This window comes from Podarcis pityusensis (genome assembly GCF_964106645.2).
Source record: "Podarcis pityusensis genome assembly, chromosome: 9".
Classification (NCBI taxonomy): domain Eukaryota; kingdom Metazoa; phylum Chordata; class Lepidosauria; order Squamata; family Lacertidae; genus Podarcis; species Podarcis pityusensis.
The window spans coordinates 52,228,422-52,246,826 of record NC_138034.1 but is presented as its reverse complement, the minus strand read 5'-3'; the positions used below and the strand labels follow the sequence as shown (position 1 = coordinate 52,246,826).

General features: G+C 41.1%; 1 long non-coding RNA gene across 1 annotated transcript; it reads left to right on the top strand.

The window, feature by feature from the left end:
* Window positions 1-13,773: 13,773 nt before the first annotated feature.
* Window positions 13,774-17,641, top strand: LOC308485019. Its single transcript, XR_013990305.1, has 3 exons — window positions 13,774-13,910; window positions 15,033-15,593; window positions 17,400-17,641. It is a non-coding gene; the product is annotated as an uncharacterized lncRNA (long non-coding RNA).
* The last annotated feature ends 764 nt before the right edge of the window (window positions 17,642-18,405 follow it).

The window sequence follows — 18,405 nt, the reverse complement described above, 5'->3', positions numbered from 1 at the left end:
AGGAAAGTGCTATAGCACTTAGGTCCTGCATGCAGACTTCTTGTAGGGTTCTAGTTGGCCACTGTGAGCATGCAGCAGCTAGACTGGTGACTGGGAGTGGCCACCAAGACCACATAACACCAGTCCAAAGACCTGCATTGGCTCCCAGTATGTTTCTGAGCACAATTGAAAGTGTTGGTGCTGACCTTTAAAGCCCTAAATGGCCTCGGTCCAGTATACCTGAAGGAGTGTCTCCACCCCCATCATTCAGCCTGGACACTGAGATCCAGCTCCAAGGGCCTTCTAGTGGTTCCCTCGCTGTGAGAAGTGAGGTTACAGGGAACCAGGCAGAGGGCCTTCTCGCTAGTGGCTCCTGCCCTGTGGAACGCCCTCCCATCAGATGTCAAGTAAATAAACAACTATCTGACTTTTAGAAGACATCTGAAGGCAGCCTTGTTTACGGAAGTTTTTAATGTTTGATTTTTATCGTATTTTTAATATTCTTCTGGGAGCTGCCCAGAGTGGGGAAACTCTGGGGAAACCCTGCCAGGTGGGTGGGGTATAAATATATTATTATTATTATTATTATTATTATTATTATTATTATTATTATTACATTGGCCTGATCCAGCAGGTCTCTTCTTATGTTTTTTTGTAATGTCATTCACAGATCATGTAAGGAAAGCTAGAAAATTGCCTTCTTGCTATAACTGCAATGTTTGATAGTCAATTGGCACTAAGGAGCTGCCCACCCTATTCCTGTGACTGCAGTTTGTGTTCACTGTTTTTAATTCTGAATTTTAAATTGCTGTAGCCCACCCTTGGGCCTTGTAGTGAAGGGCAGGCAAAAAATGTGATGACAACAGCAACAATTTTCACAGTTGGGATGACTCCTTTTGGATCTGTAAGAACCATGGAAATGGGAGCTGATGTCATTCATGTATCACTGGCTCATGTCGTACATTTTTCCACACGGGCCAGGGAATAAGCACATTGCTAAGTACTTACAAAACACGAACCCTGATAGCTGTCATTCATCCTCATCAAAATGTTATGAATTCTATTCAGGGATATTTTTAGATCAGTTGGCATGGCCAGTTTTGTCTCCATGAAATGTTCACGAGATGTTCCAGGAAACATGCCACATAAACTCCATTAATATCGTCAATGCTTGTTGTTTTTCAGGCATGTTGCAAGCAAGGAACAACCAACTCTGTGAAAGGAAAAGCACAGTTCAAATGAAACATTTCTTGTGTGAATGTGCCTTCAAATAGCACTGCAGAGCAGAGACAGAACAACCTCGTGAACTTGTCTTTACTCTCAGAGATTGTTCACTCTAGGGTAATACCACACATATTTGCTTCCGCTCGAAATTATAACAAATGTAACCATTATAAGCAACTTACCTTGCTTGCTTCTATAAAATGTGACCTGTATTTCTAGAGCTATAGATGTCTCACTATTCCCTGGAATTCTTTGCCAACAGCTCCATCTTCAGGCTTCACTCAGCAAATGCTATGTCTATTTTTAAATTGCCAAATGCCCAGGAAAGAGTTTTTGTTTTCCTCCTCAATTCTGCAGACTCTTAAACATTTTTAATGGGACATCTAGACAATGCTGAATTACGCTTAAACTAAAAATACATGCAGATTAAATGATGAAAGGGAGATTACTCTCCAGTTTGGCCTCTAGGTTGGACTATGGGATTATTGTCACACACTTTTTAACAAATCAAAGTAAATATATGACTACATGTTTAATTTGGTATCCTGTTGCCTTGGGACTTGTGTCAAAGAAAATACCATGTGTGGAATCCAACTGGTGGCCTTCAATTCATGGAAGAAGTTGAGAGATCCACTTGGTCCAATTCTTGCCCATTTGCTCTCCCTGAAGCCCCTTGTACCAGCTCCCAGCAAGGAGGGGGGAGAAATTCGATTCAGTTTGCATATGAAGGTGCTCTACTTAATTTACACTTTCTGAAACAAAAGATGAACCAAAGCGCAGTCATCCTTTAAAATTTGCAACTTCCCTAATTTTTGCAATACAGTTTTTCAGTCAAGCAAAGTGTACAAAAATGCATATATTAGTGAAAAACATCAAACAAAAATGTGTATACACACAAAGCTGTGTATATTAGGAGAAATGCACGCTAAAAAGTTGACAGATTTTCATCAGGTCCTTAAAAAAAATATTGCAAACTGTGTGGAAAACAGAACTTATGAGTAGAAAAATGAGAAACCAGAATTGGCAGATCTTTCCATCCCTATGTTCCACCCTCTCCTGCAGAGTCCTCCAGCTTTCTGCAGATGGATTTTAAGAGTGCAATGGGCTTTGGGAAGCAGGAGAATTGTCATAAATCCCCTTCCATCCTTGTCCATTACAGATGCCTCTGCTGAATCAAAACCCCTTCCCGGGAGGGCAAGGGCACCAACTGGATTACACCCTAAAGAAATCTGTTATGAAAACCGAGGTCCACTTCCAGGCAATGGTCTACTGCTCTTTCCTAGATAATGAGAGTGAGAGAAGGGTTCAAACCCACATAGGAGCCTGAGCTGAAAATCAAATCTTGCTATCATTCACATTTCAAAATCTTCTTCACTTTTGAAGTTCTTTGCACATAAATAGAGCTTTTCCTCCCATTGTTTCTTGGCATATCGGAAGCATTAGGAAGCTTTTATTTTGTCCTGTTGCTTTAAAGTAGCCTTTGAAGCGATTACCATGTGTTTTCAGAATGACAGTTAACACCAGTTTCCCTCAAAGAGATATCGCAGGAAAAGGTGAGCTTACAACTCGACTATAATGCACAATGTTTCTAGAGAACAGATAAGTTTGTGGCTTGCTATCCATTGTTTCTCAAGCCATGTTTTCCTAACGTGCTTTATCAGTGGCTAGAATGGGGAGCTTTGCCAACTGACCACCAGTCTGGTCCTTCAAGGGTTTTGATGGTAGCCCAAAAGCACACATTGCTCTGGTGGGGCCCTGAGAACTGGGCTGCTCTTTCTCTTTAGGTGCTGGCACGCTCTCTCTTTTTCCCTATTGCCCTTGATTTTGAAAAGAAATGCTGGCACAAAAGAGACCAAAGACACATATGGTGCTGGCCTAGGCAATAATGGCAACGGACCCGTCAGACAATGCTTCCAATCCCATGGCCACCGACCACCCCATCTGCACAGTTGCAGCAAACTACTGCTAGCACAACATCTGCCCTTCCATTATTACATGCTCAGCTTAACATATTCCAGAATCACCATTCAGTCTGTAGCTGGCGGGGCGGTGGTTGGGGGGGGGGGTGTTGCGTACCAGCGAGGCCTAGACAGACATGCCGCAGCAGCCTCTCTGGGGATTTAACTGGAGTCGGATTTGCCATAGTCTATTAAGTACACGTTCCTTCGGTACATGTGCGACTAATCTACTTTTAATTGAACTCCATTGTTTCCTTGTGTTTAGTAAACAAATGTGCATAGGTGCAGAAGCTGCTGCTTGTTTACTGCACAAACAGAATGCAGCTTGCGAGAGCTTTCGGGAGGCTGTGCTGGCAGGCACTGGAAAAACACAGAATGTTTAATGCACAGGCATATTCTTTTCTTTACACTTTTTCATTTTTTAAAAAAAACTTTTTTCCTGGACATTTTGCTGCCCAGCTGTTTATTGCATGCAATTTTAACAGCTGAGCACAGGCGTATTGGAAGATCTTGTTCCAAACCCAGAAACTAGCTGTGCCAAAATGTCTTTTCCTTTGCGCTGAGCAGCAAGCTTTCGCAGACACATTTATTGGCGTTATTCTGCCTTGCAAGCTGAGATTTATCCCTCCCCTTTCTTCTGCATATCCTTAAAGCAAGTAGCTGACCATACTTAATTTTATTTCTGCCATTTTTATCAACACCCGAATAACATTACCCAATGCAAACCTAATCGCTAGCATGCTTCCTTGTTTTATTTCACTGCTTTATCCTATAACATATCCTTACAGCCACTAAAAGGTATTTTCTTCTCTATCCAGGTGCTGCAAAGAGCTGGAGGAAAGGAGCTTTGTTAAGCTCAGAATCGGGTGTTGGACGTGTACAACCAGATACTCTGCAGTTTTACACAGAAGCAAGTCCACTTGACCTCTTGATTTCTACAGTATTAACCCCTACTAAGTGTGCATAAAGCTGCAATTTTCAGAACTTTTAGAAAACCTACCAATTCAGCCTTGTAACTTAACAACTTACCTGGTCACTAGAGGTGACCAGGAATTCCATACAGGTGAGTGTGCAGGCTGAAGGAAGGGAGTCAGATTGTTCCATTCCTCCTCTGTCAACTTGTTTGGTTTCACTGTTAGTAATGGAAGCAAGTAAGTCTTTCTCTACAACCAGCATGGAAATGGAGTATGATGGAAAGAGATCATCCTCTACCCATCTGTCTACTTGGTAGAAGGCTTTTTAAATCTCTTTTTACTAATCTAATATCCTGTGTTTCTATGCTGTCTGAAGAGCGGTGGAGGCTTTCCTCCTGACAGCCAGCATGGAAACACAGGCTCATAGCCTCTTTGAAGGGCAGTAACTTTTGTGGGCTTCTTTACAAGGCTGTACTAGTAAGCACAAAAACCCTAGTCCCCATGCCCAGACATCATCTCTCCACTCAGCTTTGTGAGTTGGAGGCTGAATCTCTGCACTACAGTATTCCCCATGTGATTCATAAATCTGATCTTCCCATTACAGTAGTTCAGCCTCCAATCCATGGAAGGCTAGGAAGTCAAGCAATCAGAGCATGGTAGATGGGGCAGGGCAACAGTCTTTACAATATATTCCAAAATACGATAACCTAACTCCCACCCACCAATACTTTCCCCCTGCTCTAGAGGAAGGTCCACACATTAAGTCAATGATGAAATTATCAGTGACCAATCAATGACGTGAGCCCAAGACATCCTTTCATAGCAGCAATGAGTAGCATGCTAAACTCCATAGGACATTCTCTTACAAGATGTTTGAAGATGGATGGTCCTGCAGGCACATGTCTCAGTTCTGCTGCTTTTGGCATAAGCAGGTTTGCCCTTATAGCTGTATTGGCAGGACATCTCCTGGAAACCATTTGTAAGTTACTCATAGGCAATTAATGGCAAAGTTACAGTTCTGGTGTTCTTCTCTGTCGTACACTTTCCCTTGCTGGATTGTGTCCTGTTCCCAGTAAGAACTCCCAGTATGTCACAGTTGTTCAGATTCAAGGTCCTTGAGACAATTTTCAAGCTCATGGGCACATTTGGATTTTTGAGTGAGTGCTGTGGGTGCCACCCATTGTGATCTCCCCCCCCCTTCCTCTGTTGCTTCTCTGGCTCATTCCAGAGAGACAGACAGACAGACAGACAGACAGACAGAATAGGCACACATACTTAGTTTTTCAGTGGATCGGGTTAAAGTCACATCCAGTAGAATTAATTTCAGCTTTGTAAAGCCCATAGAACTGAAAGAGGAAGTAGACTCAGCTATATAGCTGCAAATAAAACAATTTATTTGTGTTTTAAGTGCAATATACAATGTGACACGTGATGGTGATGGTAATGGTGTGCCTTATGGAAAATCCAATGTATTTTTAAAAATGCTTTTTTAAAAAAGCATTTTCAAAATAGTTTTTATATGTGTGCAGATTCCACCTAGGAAAGAGCATCACTCAACTTCTGACTTCAGCTCTATGTACTTTTCAATGGAGAAAAAGGCAACCCCTTGTGTTCAAAGGGCTAGTGAGCAGGGTCCCTGATAAACTTTGGGGACTCCAGGGGAAGACCTCATTGGGCGCACATCCACAACATTGTCGATCCCTACTCTAGTTCTCCTTCTACATCATATCCCACTTGAGTGGTCCCAGGCAATGGGAAAACAACACGAGCTGTTTTGCTGGGAATATTTTAGGATATTTCCCAGTGCTTTCAACAGGCAAAAGTTGATCTAACTTTCAGGCAATTTAGACTTCACATTTTGGGTGGTGTGGGGGAGCGAGACTGCTGCATCCTTTAATCAGAATGCTGTCCTTCATCTTAGCAAGATCTCAAAGTGACATCTAGTGGAATACCTAGTGTCAGTGGGGAAATTTAATTAAACTGCAGTCCCTTTATACCAGCACAAATATTGTGAAGGAAAACAACTCCTCTGACATTTTGCAAATAGGTTCAGTAGAATCTGCTGTGTTTACTCTGACTGACATTTGTTTTTCAGTCAATTATCCTTCAGTCCTTTCTTTTCCCTCCATAATTTATCACTAGCAGCTTTGCCATAATAATAAATATAAAGTTGTTTCCGTTTTTTGTTGTCTTCTTGTTTTGGGAGCAAATGTGGCAGATCTGTTACCCCGAAAACCTCAAAGGCTTGTGATTTTGTGATAGCCTTTGATTGTTTTCAGGATTTAGGGCCATGAGATTGGACAAGCCCTAACCTTAAATACAAGAGAAAATTAATTTGGAGCTTCAGGGAGACAGGGAAGGATTGCTTTATACCCAGAGTCAGACTCCAAGATTAAGTTAGCCAAGTCTGAGTCAAAATCCACAACTACCATATTGAGAGACTATGGTACTCACGCTGACCATCTCAATTCTGATTTCTTCTTTTCCGAAACTTAAAAGAGTTGGATGAAATAAGAGCCACAGTCATGTATACAGCCATGTATAAAAGGTAAAGGGATCCCTGACCATTAGGTCCAGTCATGATCAACTCTGGGGTTGCGGCGCTCATCTCGCTTTATTGGCCGAGGGAGCCGGCGTACAGCTTCCGGGTCATGTGGCCAGCATGACTAAGCCGCTTCTGGCAAACCAGAGCAGCGCACGGAAACACCGTTTACCTTCCTGCTGGAGCGGTACCTATTTATCTACTTGCATGCAACTTGTGCAATTGCAGCTTTGTGCGCTTGGTGGCCACTCAGCTGACATCACGGAAATTAAATGTGCGCAAGGCATTAAAAAGTTATCCCACTGTGGAAAGAGCTTTTAAGCTCTCCGCCTTGCTTAACAGGCTCTGAGATGCTCCTGCAAGATTGGGGGTGGGGTGTCAAGTCCTGCTTGGCACATTGGCTTCAAAAAGGTAGAGACGGATGCGCTGGGGCGGTTCTTAGGTTGTTGGGTTGATTTTGGCATTGCAAATAACCCCTGTGCAAGTTGTGAGTCATTTGTATGTTGATAATATGTCTAAGCTAGTGGGGGGGAGGCTGGTTAATACTTGGATAGTACACCTGGGTATACAGAATACTGTAAGTTTCCTATTTTCATAACACAGCGGCAGATAGTGACGTCAGAGAATTTCAGTGGCTAAAGGAGTGGAAATTGCCAATGTTGCCTTATTCACCCCATGATCATATTTTGTATTTTCTTCCCTAGAGTCGCATAGTATAAGAATTGCAGATCTGTGTGAAATTCCAGTATCAGCCAACTACCCTGTTTGTGCTAATAGTTGTTGTTTGTTTGTTTGTTTGTTTGTTTGTTTGTTTGTTAATTAATTAATTACCTGATATGTAGGCAAAACCTACTTCACAGGCAAATACTATTTATTTACCAACCGTTCTTTTACATTTGGTAGTGGAAAAAAGATGGAACCTATTAGGTTGCACATTTTGTTTTTTGAAAAAAATCTGTTTCACCTGGAAAACCCATCAGCAGTTTCTTTACATAGTTTTGTTTTGTTCCCTATAAAATATAGTTGTCAACATCTGGAATTTTAGAAGCGGGGGGGATGAAATCACCACATAAACGGGAGGTCATTAGTCATTTGTGGCCATTTTCTTCCTTTTTCCAGCTGCACATAATATATTTTAAGTGTATGTTACATTTATAAAACAACCACAATAATTAACATATAACTTTGAAAAGTACTCAGAATTAAATAAAGCCATGTGCATCCCAAGTCTTAACACACTGATTTTGATCTGCAGAGCTTCTTATTCCCCTATTGAGTAGACGCCTGTCAGCAAGGAGGAAGGTTCAAGGTGGCTCCATACCATGAACAACTTGCAAATTAGCAGCACACATGAATTCTTGGATCAAGTGCCATTGTTTGTTTTATTTATCTGTTATATGTATATCCCATCCTTCCTCCCAAAGGAGTCCAGTGTGGCAAACACTAAAGTGATAAAACAACACAATGCAAAATAAAATAAAAACATATAAAATCCTTCTTAACAACCAAAAACTCGTAAAACAGTCCCATATTCTCACAGCTGATCAAGGTTGCCATGAGCAGTATCTCTGAGTCATCACATGCCTGGGGAAAGTTTTTAAATTCCTCCTGGAAGTTAATAGCAAGTGAGGTAGCTGCACCTCACCAGAGAGGGCATTCCACAAATCAGGAACTACCACCAAGAAGTCCCTGTTGTGGGTCAATGTCGACCATTGTATGAGTTTTAATTTGTTTTAGTCTATTCTACAGTGCTTTTAACTTTCTGTATATCTGAGATTCTGGCTGTAATTTTTTTAATCATGATTTCATTGTTTTATCCTAGCGCTCCAAGAGAGCAGGCCAGGGCCCAGAGGAAGACTGTGCGACAGAGGAGACCACAGAATAGAAGATATTACTTCTTATTTTTTTATTTTAAAATATAAATCTTTTTTTTTAAATAACTTTTTCCCCCTCTTTAAAAAAAAAAGTGTCCCCAGATTCTTTGGAAAAAAATTGGTAACCTTACTGTATGGCACAAGATCTATCTGTACCTGTGGGAATCTAATGTGCTGAGACTCATCTCTGATGATACCCTGAGGCGATGCCATGTCAGCCTGCTTGTGACAGACAAGCTTCAGTGCAGCCCCACCTACCGTCATGTGGGGCTAATGGAATGATTTACACCCAGGAAATATCAGGAGGTTGTCTGAGTATTTGCTCAATTGAATCAGCAGGGTTTGCCAAACATGATCCATGAATAACGTAGCTCCTTGGAGCAAAAAAGGGAAGAAAAAAAACCACTCCCTGAGGTTTCCTGAACATCACCCTGTGAGCTGTGCTTGGCTGGGGGGGCGGGATATTTTTTTAAAAAAGTTTTTTACAGCAGAAAATGTCTGACCGGCACAAAATTTGAAACTCACAAAAAGTCATCTCAATCCTGTTTTGCACATCTGAGAGGTCAGAAGTGACTCCTATGTGAACCACTGCTGGACCAAAGCCAATGACATTTCATAATTTAGTTTGTAAACTTTATAAACCTTAGCAGATGCGGAACTTTTAGGGTGTGATTCTTGTGCAACTGTGGCGACGGGTATCAGCTCTTCTCCAGTGGTTCTCAATGTGTCTCAATGTGCAATGTGTTGCAAGCTTAAAGGGCAAGTTAATAACATTTTAAATTTCAGCATTTAAGGAGAAACAGTATAAGAAACTCATTAGGGCATGCAAAATAGGAAGTACTGTAAAGGCAGCCAACCAATTCAAACCGATGTCAAAAGAATCTGGGGGCGGGGGAAGAAAGAAAAATGACTTCTAATTAGCATTTCTCCTGACTGCTTGCTTAAACAAGACTCTGGTTATCTCTCATTCAATCAGCACTGACATGAGTTGCTTGTAGTGACTCTATGTGAATCTGCTACTTTAAAAAAATTGTTTAATGCTTTATATAGCTTCTTAGTGGATAATATTGCCAGCAATGCTACTCAGCCCAGTGTTGCATTTTATAGCTGTAATTTAAACTTTTTTTAAAAAATGAAGATTCTGTATCTATTCTACCATCTGCTAGAGGTGCAGAGAAATTTGACTTTGTTGGAATTTTTGTAAGAAACTATCTGACTTGTACTCCTCAAGCCAACACGCAAACACAATTATCTATGGGAACCCACATTTCTTCAACCAAATAATGTGCATGAAATAACATATATTAGGGGTTAGTGTGCGTATCAGTAAATATAGCATCCAAAAATGCCTTGAATTAAGGAAAATGTACCAAAAATGTGTACATTAGGAGGAATTTGCACTAAAATGCTGATTTATATTTTTTATTTTAAAAAATGCAGACGGATGTGGAGAACTGAATTTAAGATTGGAAAAAATGAAGAAACTGAAATTGACAGATTTGTCCATCCCTACTATCTGTCTGTCTGTCTGTCTGTCTGTCTACTTGTCTGTCTGTCTATCTGTTTTATTATATATACCACCCTTCATCAAAATATCTTGGGGCGGTTCACAAATCTACTTTTTTAAAAAAATCGCTGCCGGAAACATTGATGTTACAGCAATGTAGACATAGCAAACACTCCTGTCCTGTATAAAGTATCAAGCAGCTCCAAAGGTAAATATAGGCCAGGTTTTGAGGAGTTCTGATATTATGGGACTGTCAAGGACATGAAAGATTTTCTGAGAGGTGATGCAACTAATCACATGTGAGGTTTATCTCTACTTACTAATTATAAGCCTGGAAAACTACTTTAGCAATTACTGTTCTGATTTGACTTGGCTGATGTGGGTGGAATTTTCCTATCCAAGTTTCATTTACTTTAACCTAGAATAAGGGGTACCTAGAAGATTTAAGGAGCACTGCTGTTTACACCACTGCCATTAGTCCAGTCAATGAGGCAGCATGTTCAGGAGTAAGAATAGCATTCAAGAAAAGGAGAGGGAAGGAAGAAGTGTCACAATTTCTCACAAGCCCTCACTTGTTAACTTATAAATGGAATTCTCAGGCGCAGAATAGAATCAGCAGCAGACCGAGATGTTGGTGGTATCCCGGGGCAGAAGGCAGAAATGGATCTACTCACATAGCCTAATTTAATGACAGAAGAGGCATTTTCTCTGTCTGCTTGTGTTCGTAAGATCTTGCAGCATATCAATCATGATGAAATTAAAATTCTCAAAATAAAAATCCCCATGGCTTAATTTGAGCAGGGCTTGTTCCCTGAAAGCTATAAGTCTGCCTATCATTCTTCTTCAACAGCAGCTGAAGAGGCAAAAGAGGCAATATTTGTTTCGGATGTTCTCTCTCTCTCTCTCTCTCTCTCTCTCTCTCAGTCTATGAAGGCTGAATGAGAAGCACATTTCCCATCTGCCTGGGCTCGTACAACTGTTTCTCTTGGATGTAGATTGCAGCAGAGCCATCCATGTTTGCGACCTCCAACGGGGATTACCGTTCCAATATTCTGAACATCAAGCTACTGTTGAAGGTCACTTGGATGCTGCAGCTAGCACAGGATTTGATCACCCCATTTGCTCTAGGTTGCTACTTGGATAAAATATTTTGCTCCAATACACAGTTACCAAGGAACTAACTGTGAACTGGAGACAAATACAAGGCCCTGTACCAAGTCCTGGGAGGGTGGTGGGCTGGATGAGAGTGAACAAACTGACCCTGAATCCTGGCAAGACAAATGTGCTAAGGGTTGGTGGTTCTGAAGTCCAGGTCAATTGCCTCCTGAAGGAGCAAGTTTGAATTTCTGGGTGCTCCTGGATGCCTTAGTCACTAAAGGACACACACTTACAAACCTCATGACAGCAAGCCAGCAAGGATTAGCAAGGGGTGGTAACTCTGCCTTGGCATTTCCCTTTCTCCCCCACAATAGGATGTACTGTAACTTATTTAAAAGAAGCTGTGAGTTACGACTAGTGTGACAAAATAAGCAGACAGCTGAGTATTCATAGTAAGAAGGAAAGGCAAGCTAGCTACCCCTTCTTATAAGCATATACAGTGATACCTCGGGTTACATACTCTTCAGGTTACATACGCTTCAGGTTACAGCCTCCGCTAACCCAAAAATACTGCTTCAGGTTAAGAACTTTGCTTCAGGATAAGAACAGAAATTGTGCTCTAGCGGCACGGCGGCAGCAGGAGGCCCCATTAGCTAAAGTGGTGCTTCAGGTTAAGAACAGTTTCAGGTTAAGTATAGACTTCCAGAACGAATTAAGTACTTAACCCGAGGTACCACTGTACAAGTTATGGAAAAGCTGGGTAAGTTAATATTTATCCATATCATAAGAGATCACACAAGTATCTTTTTAAAAAGCTCTTCCACTGATGCAATTGTTTGGAAGTCAACCACTGGAATTTCCAGCACAAATGTGTCCAAACACATCTTCCTACAGCACCTCCTCTTTTCACCTGTTGCAAAAGAAGCAGGCAAACTGGAAACACATCTCACTCTTGATTCCTGTTTCATGCAAAAGCACAAAAAAGGAAGATTTTTGACAAGGTATGCTTTCAGGTACCACTGTCTATTCTCATAGCTGCTCTCCATCTCTCCCGTGCCTGATTGCCTCCTTCTGTGCCTGGAAACAATGCAAGGGCAACACAGAGATAACAGCTTCATCATGAGTTATCCAAGCAATAGCAAATCAGTGGGCCAGATTCACTGTTCTAGTGGGCCCAGGGCCAGCCCAAGAGATTTTGCTGCCTGAAGCAGAAATACAGGAAAAACCCCAGTCAAAGTCATAATACCCAAACCTAGCCAAATTATTCTTGGCACATAAAACAGAAAATCCTGCAAGAGTCTCTGTGTGGGAGTAAACACGCTACAGTAATAAATTAAATAGTAATTTGCAGCCCTTTCATGACACCCAAAATCACTTGTCTGAGGCATTCACCTCACTCTGGATCCTTGATTCCAATTAATTAAAGGTTCTGATTAGGTCTGGAAATGGACAGGGAGTAGGAATGGAAGAATCTGTCAGTATCATTTTTTTTCCAATCATCTCAAGTGCAGTTTGCCATCTTTCAGCATTAGTTTGTGAATTTGTTTATTTTTAAGTCCTTAAGGAGAGGAAATTAGCATTTTTGTGTGCATTTCTCCTAATATAAACACTTTTGTATTCAATTTTACCCAATGCATAAGTGGTAGCAAGGAATTATCCTAATACAATGCATTTTAATGTCATTTTCACATTTAAGTGCAATTTTATTTCACCTAATGTAAGTAAAAAGGTAAAGGTAAAGGACCCCTGGACAGTTAAGTCCAGTCAAAGGCAACTACGGGATTGTGGCGCTCATCTTGTTTTCAGGCCAAGGGAGCCAGCGTTCGTCCACAGACAGTTTTCTGGGTCATGTGGCCAGCATGAGTAAACCGCTTCTGGTGCAACGGAACACCATGATGGAAACCAGAGCGCCTGGAAACGCCGTTTACCTTCCCACCACAGCCATACCTATTTATCTACTTGCACTGGTATGCTTTCGAACTGCTAAGTTGGCAGGAGCTGGAACAGAGCAATAGGAGCTCACCCCTAATATACACATTTTGAGGTTGGAAAACTACACCGCAAAATTCAGAGAAGTGCAAATTGTGAAGGATATGTGCATCTCAGTTCACCTAGTATCTCAGAAATTGTGAATTGTGTAAGTTTGCTATAAAATGTGGGCTGAACCAAATTCCTCCCCCATCCCTAACTGGGAGTCACTACAGAGAATAAAACACTGGTGTCATCCATTCAAATCATGCAATCCCCCATTAATAATCTTGCTGTCCTCTACTGGACCAGCTGAAGTTTCTGGGCAATTTTTAAAAGCAGCCCAACAAGCAGCTCATTGCAGTGATCCAAATGAGTTCATTGTGCTCCTATGAGACACACCCCTGTAATGTCAGTTCTGTAGGCATTTCTTTTTATGTCATATGTCTCCCATCTGATCCCGGGGCTGTGGGAAGATGCATCCAATTTGCACAGCACCAAAATAGAATAATCGGTACAACCAAAGCCCTGCAAGCAATCCACAGTGACAGCTGCCTTTCTGCCAAGATCCTATCATCTTCCCCAAAAGTTTTCATTCAGATACAGATCTTGATTATGCCCAAGCTTAAAAATAATGGGACGTGTTTCAACAAATACACATAGTTTGAGCCTACTTTGACAGCTTATTTGCATAGACTTCTCTGAGCCTCCTAATTCTCAGTTGCCAGAAGTTCCATTACATTTAAAACACAGCTAGATAAGTGCAATAAACAAGATCACGTCCCCTGTGGATTCACTGGGAGCCTTCGGCGGGCCAGGCAGACAGATTCAACCATCTGCTCAATGGTATGTATGCATTTCCTTACAGCCCGTAATTTCAAAATTTCACTGATATTTATATTAACTGGAGGCTGGTTAAATAGTCACAGTCTTTCTCCAGGTTGTGCAAGGAGCTGCAGTAGCTCTGCAAAGGGAGCTGGAGATCTCTGTTAGAGATCTCTGTCAGAGAATCAGCATTCTCACCAAACTTTCATTCCCATGATTCTTTGGGGAAAGCCCCATGACCGAGGTGCTCTTGATCTGTAGTACTTCCAATCCACCACTGGGGAAGGGCAGTAATTAAGTGGTAGTATACCTGCATTGCATGCAGAAGGTTCCAGGTTCAATCCCTGGCATCTCCAGGTAGGTGTGGGAGAGACCCATGTCTGAAACTCTGGAGAGATACCATCATTGCATGTAGACAATACTGAACTTGATGGACCTGGCATGGTATCTCCCTGGCATGGCCCTGGTATGCTCTTATGTCCTTAAACTTTCTGCACAGTTCACCCTACTGAATAAGTACCTCTGACTGCTCCCACATCACAAGCTATTTCCTACAGCTTTCCTACATGGTTGTAAAAGCATGGATGTGATCTCAGAAGCAACCTTTGTCAAAGAAGACAACTGCAGGCAGCAAGATGGAGCACATGTTGATCAAACTGGAGAATGCCATGTTAGTCAAAGCCATTATTGGATTCAGCTTCCTGCTAAAGATCCAGCTTTATTAATGACAGTTCCTAGATGGGCTCTAAGGCCCACTTTGTCAGTATCACATAACTTAACACATGACTCTATGTGTTAGTAGACACCCAGAGAATGGGATTTCACAGTCCTGAGGTAACCGAAATGGTCTTTTTCAGGGATCTTAACCTTGAGCTAGCAATTATTGCCCTTCAAGGAACAAGACATTTGGTGCAGCTGTTTACTATTTACACAAAAGAGCTGACATATGAGCCTCACACCCCAGTCCCATTCATCATTCATTTTGTTTGACCATGTGAACAACTTTGTTTGAAGAAATAGTCTTTAGATGTAAAAAAAAAAAAAAATGCAGAGCAAGCTGTCTTCAGCTGTTGCCAGTGAACTCTCTTAAAGTCGTGCTTATTTTCAGATATCATATTAATTATTCTGTTTATTTCCTTGCAGGTTTATTGTTGAGAGCACAGCCATGAAAAATGAATGCTGGACAAATGATTAACCACGAAGCAGAAGTCTGAAAGCAAAGGGGTTGGGTTTACGTTAAAAAGCTCTCCTTTTTATGAGGATAATATATTATTTGAGAATGAGTTATTTATTAGAGCCATGTGGAATAGGAAAAAGGGATGGTTATTAAAGTGTAGCCATATGAGGAATCTATGCGTGCATTTGTGAACTTGACAACTCAAGAGGGAAACATTTTTATCACTTTCATCAAATACATATACAACTTCCATTTACTTTGATTTTACGTATATCTGTGCACTACCATGAACCAAACCTCTTCTTACCTGTAGCAATCTGTAGAAATTTCCAATAGTTTAAGTTGCATACACTCAGGAAAAACTAGAGCTCACCCTCAGTAGGAAAAGAAAAATGGCTTTTGTCTACAGAAGGTAAAATCATTTTTAAAATTAGGAAAACTTTCCAGATTGTGGGAGCAAGTCATCAGAGGAATGAATTACAAAGAAAAGTAACTTCCATGGAAATTTCCAACGAATGCATAAAGAGGTATGTGCCAGCAACAATGCTGTTTTAGGAAATATGTTGGATTTATTTATTTAAATAATTTTAAGCCCCTTGTCAGAGCTACATCTTCACAAAGCGTGTGTGATCTATTGATCCCTTCTAATTATACTATTCATTTTACTGCATTTATTAACTGTGTTTCTATACTGTCCAATAATCAAATTACTCTGGGTAGCAATCCATAAAAATTATTAAAATGAAATGCAAATACAGCTACAAAATAGCACACACCACAACAGAAAGAAAATCAATAAAAGCAAGCACAGCTGGCTCTTTAAAACCAGAACCTTAAAATCTATTAAAAGAATAGGGTTCCTATGATGGGGTGGGGGGAAGAAAGGTCTTGACTTTGCCTGGCATCATAAAGAATCCAAAGAAGGCATCAGATGAGCTTAGAAAACAAAACTTACCTTCTGCAATCATAGTTATGTTCTTAGCTGTCATTAGAATGCCCATACTCCAACCTGAGGATTGTTTAAATGTGTGATAGGGCATTGTTGTTACTGTGCTCTGGTAAAATTGTCTTTGGTTATAGATCTAATTAAACAGGAACCTTGCTGTTTGGGGGAAAGTAGGGGCAAGTGGAAGAGGTCATTGGGTGCAGGGCCAGTGTGCTCCCTCATGTGTCCCCTCCATACTTTATGAAGGCTTCACACATCCTTGGAACACCTGGAAAGGGCTCCTGTGTACAGTGGTACCTTGGGTTACAAACACCTCGGGTTAGAAACACTTCGGGTTACAGACTCCGCTAGCCCTGAAGTAGTATCTTGGGTTAAGAACTTTACCTCAGGATGAGAACAGAAATCATGCAGTGGTAGCGCAGTGGCAACGGGAGGCCCCATTAGCTAAAGTGGTACCTCAGGTTAAGAACGGTTTCAGGTTAAGAACGGACCTCCAGAACAAATTAAGTTTGTAACCAGAGGTACCACTGTATTCCGTATTTGAAACTGGACTTTTCCCACATAGGGCTTGCCCACATTTCCACTTGTGCCTAGAAAGCATGGGCCCAAGCAGTTTTCCGCTAGTCCAAATCATTTCCCCCATGCCCTGCACCTTTCCAAGGGAAAAAGTACTCTATAGTGATAGATCGGAACAAATGGCAATGGGGGAGGACCCTGAAGCAGTTCCCCCCAGGGAAATGAGGAAGTGTGGATAAGCCCATATAGTTGGATCAAATGGAACATAAGAAGCTGCCTTATACAGAGTCAGGCCATTGATCCATCTAGCTCAAAATTGTCTATACTGACCGGCAGTGGCTTTCCATGTTTGAGATAGGGAATCTCTGTGTACTGTTGTTGTTATTATGCAGAACCTTTAGCTTTTTGTCGAGCTGATTGGTCACATCATGGACATCATCCTCTTTTAGATCCAGCCTAAATTTTCAGTGCATCCTATGTTTGCTCAGAAGTAAGTCCTACTAGTAAGTGTGTTTAGAATTGCAGGCTCTTGTTGCATTTTGATGCCTGCCATATAACACCTGGACGTAATAACCATACATACTGCTGATCCAGATCTCTCTCTTAAATTAATAGGTACAGTCTGTAAATCTGTTCAGAAGACAGAGTGGGATTAAATGGCTTTTAAATGTAATTACCCATCTTCACTAATTTGTGGATCAACCCGTTCCGTGTCTTTCTGGAAAGAATAGTGGAGACGTATTTTGAAATCAAAGCACTTATGCTTGTGGCTAACAGGTTGAAGTGATCCAGGATTGCACAATTATTAGGCAACCTAGTTCTGAGAGTGAAGTTATATGGAAAGTAATTTTATACCTCTCCTTATACACAGATTGTCCAGAGGAAAGGGCTTGGAAAACAGACCAATCATGGATTTACAGGGGATTTGGAAAGTCAAACACAAGAACCTATGCTTTACCTTTTGGTTTAAAAATAATACTATCCTTAACCTTTGTAGCACCAGTGTTATTTCAAGCAACTCTGGTTTATAGAAACTATCCTGTGGGAAATGATTTATATATTGGTTTTTCTTTAGGCAAAACATACAGATATAATAAACAAATCTGACGTTTATGGCCCAATTAATTTTTTGCCAAACCTAGAAGCCATATTTTGTGTCCTCCGTGTGGTTTGTGCAAAATTTCAACATGGAAACTTTATTGGGGAAAGATGGAAGCATTTAATTCCTGAAACATGCAATAAATGTCATTCAGAAATATAGCATGAGATCGCATTTTCTCAGTGACAAAATCTCATGTTTTGAGACCACTAAAAGTGATATTCCTGCAAAAGATGCAGGACCCTGAGCACTGTGCAGATGGTGCAGAACAAATGGCAAACAGATGTCCTTCTTTGCAAACAAAAATGTGATATGGAAAGATCCAGAGTTTAAGCTATATTCCAGTATATCCCTAAAGAGCAGAACCAGATATATCTGGAAAAGGTGTCAGCAGGAGACACTCCAATGCAAAGACACAAATATTCTACTTAATAAAAGACTGAAGGATGAACATAGCTTACAGGTTCCGAAGGGGAAGGTTAGGGGGGCTTCCAACCTGCTGCTGTTTTCAGGGGGAAATTTAGCCACATACCAGCCAATTCCAGATGCACAATAAAAGCTGATTTGGAGCTCTTGCACAACAAATCCACTACCACTATCCCCAAAAACATTGTTGTTGTTGTTTGCAATAAGGAAAGTGATGGGGAAGATGCACTGGGAAGTGAGATAACATGTGCTTGATGTGATGTCTTTTAGCCTTCCCACAGATGAATCAGAATGAATGCTCAATAAATAGCATTCCTAGGTTGTCTAACCTGCCCACAAATTGTGTACAAAC